This window comes from Pongo abelii, chromosome 11 (assembly GCF_028885655.2).
Source record: "Pongo abelii isolate AG06213 chromosome 11, NHGRI_mPonAbe1-v2.0_pri, whole genome shotgun sequence".
Taxonomy (NCBI): domain Eukaryota; kingdom Metazoa; phylum Chordata; class Mammalia; order Primates; family Hominidae; genus Pongo; species Pongo abelii.
This window is the reverse complement of record NC_071996.2, coordinates 38,828,787-38,831,507: the sequence shown is the minus strand read 5'-3', so window position 1 is coordinate 38,831,507 and position 2,721 is coordinate 38,828,787. Positions and strand designations below refer to the sequence as shown.

The 2,721-nt window shown below is 40.6% G+C and overlaps 1 pseudogene; it reads right to left on the bottom strand.

Moving 5' to 3' along the window:
- Positions 1-381: 381 nt before the first annotated feature.
- On the bottom strand, positions 382-1,571 carry LOC100937789 (structural maintenance of chromosomes protein 4-like; annotated as a pseudogene).
- Positions 1,572-2,721: the final 1,150 nt, after the last annotated feature.

The following is a 2,721-nucleotide window of genomic DNA, read 5'->3' as shown; positions in this document are numbered from 1 at the left end:
ACACAGGTATGCGCAAGCACACACACACGCGCGCACACACACACATATTATCATTGTGCAGGGAAGGCTTTTCAAAGGATGGCTCCTGCATGGTAAATCCATACCATTTTTGTGTTTCTCTTCACTTTTGTCCCCTTTGGTCTGATCACCTGTTCATTGCTCAAAGCCAAATGCTTCCTTAGAGAACTTTAGAATGTACTTGGACAGTCAAACACTGCATCTGATCCTCTTGTAGAATACAGGCAAGACATGAGAGAGATTTAGAGGGTTTCTTCCCAGTTTAAAAATATGTATTCTATATAACTCATAATCCTTACAAATAGAAAATCAGTAATACAATACACCAAATCTATGCCAATTCAATTGGAAGAATAAACAAGTTCAACAAAGTCCTTTAGATGCAATTTCTTTTGGGCTTACTGCAACACTTTTTGTTATATTGTAGAACTTGTAAATTCCAGTAAGTCTATCTGAAATCTCGAACATATTAATATTTCAAGGAGAAATTATTATGAACTGGGTATTTCTGTTTGTTCATATTTATAAAATGCAACAATGGACACATTTTTAAAATCAACGGCTGCATCAACCTTGTCTCTGAAGTAGAAGGGAGTGGGTTTATAGAGGGGAAGAGCTAATACTAAAGCCATGGCTGGGGATGGTGGCTCATGACTGTAATCCCAGCACTCTGGGAGGCCAAGCCGGGTGGATCACTTGCGGTCGGGAGGTTGAGACCAGCCTGGCCAACATGGTGAAACCCCATCTCTACCAAAAATACAAAAATTAGCCAGGCATGGTAGGTGCCTGTAATCCCAGCTACTCAGGAGGCTGAGGCAGGAGAATTGCTTGAACATAGGAGGCAGAGGTTGCAGTGAGCCAAGATCGTGCCATTGCACTCCAGCCTGGGCCACAGAGCGAGACTCTGTCTCAAAGAAAATAAGAAATAAATAAATAAATAGCCAATGAACTAAGCATTTTCTCTCCTCCTGAAAGGCTGAAGATGTTCTTCCAACTTTTCATACGTGGTCAAACAGTGAATATGATTCCTTCAGAGAAAGGACCCAAGCTGCCTACAAGCTCCAGTTTGGCATCCCCTCCCAAAGCAAGCATTTGGTAATTCTCCTTTCATGTATTCAGTATTACATAAAAACCTGCCATAAATTCATTAATTTGTTTCTGAAGCTCTTCATATGTCTAAAATTATGTCTTTGAGAGAGTTTTGAATATGGAAGATTCTGAGCAGATGGAAGACATACTATTACTCTTTCAATATTTTAAAGGAAAAAGTAGGCTTGTCACACCTGACCTCAAAAGGTAGACATTAGGATAATAACATTTGCCTCAACTGACAGCAGGTCTTTGAACAGCCAGTGAAGCCCAGTAGTGGCAGAAGCTGTGTTAGGGAGTAGTGACCTAAGTGTTCAAACTCAGGCCCAGCAAATGCCCAGCAAGGATCATCCAGGAGCCTGGCCTGCAGGCTGTGCAGGCCTCTTGCACACCTGAGAGTCCCTTCTATGAGATCCCAGGAGTGCTTTGTCAAGAAAGAGGGACTGGATCTGGGTTGTGACCATCGACAAGTAGGTAGGAATGAATGGACAAAATTCCTGGGACAAAGGCATGAGAAAGAGCATAGCAGTCAAGTCCATCTAGAGAATGGAGGGACTCAGCCTTGTATCTAAATGAGAGGCTTCAGAGGGGTGGTGACTAAGAGATAAGAGGGAGATATTAGTTTGGGATTCAGTTTTAGATAACCTTGAATGCAGTGAGAAAAATAATGAATTTTGTCTTCAGGGCACTTGGTTACAAACTGGTAGCCAACTTGTTTTATTACTTAAAGTGCCCAGTGTTTCAAGAGGCATTTGGTCACCACATAAGCAGTTTACAGCCTAGTGTTTTCAACAGACTTCACATATTTATACTACCTGCCTGCCACTATTACTGCTGCTACAGATGATAATAAATCACTGAAGATGTTAACGTGGGAAAGTGGAATGAGCCGAATCTTGGGGAAGTCAGTACAGCAGTAATGTGCAGCCAAGGTTTGAGGCGAGAGAGTCCAGAAGGTTTTTCCACTGCAATACTCCAGGCACTAAGCACTTAGGACTAAAACTGAAAAGTGATAGTGGGAGAGGAAACGGAAATATAGATGCAAGATAGGTCTGCAGGAAGAGGTGGCCAGACAAGAGGAACACCCAAAGGGGGAATGTCTGTACTACGTTCCAGTCTCCTTTCAGCCAAGACAAGCTGTGTGACTTTGGACTACGTTCCAGTCTCCTTTCAGCCAAGACAAGCTGTGTGACTTTGGGCAAGTTACCTAACAGTTCTAGCTTTATTTTCCTAAGATACATAATGGAGATAAAATTATCTATCCTGCCGTATTGTTTTAAGAATTTGCAATAGTTTATATAAATCTACATAGTACAGGGCCTGCCATACAGAGAGCATTCATAAAAGATTTAAATTTTTGTATGCTTGTTAAAATTGTATAATTTTGTGTATGTGTAGGGTGCACTAACTGATTGAAAGTAGGGTAAGTCAGAGATTTCTAATTATCTCTAGTAAAAATTTGAGAAGTATATTTGAGGAAAAAACAAGTAGTTAAATTTTAAATGTTTTAGGCTGAAAAATAATGCCACACAGGATATATCCAAGTAAAATTTTCTAGCTGCAAATTGACAATATGTGTATGCAGATGGGAAACATTTGGGATGAAGCTTCAGA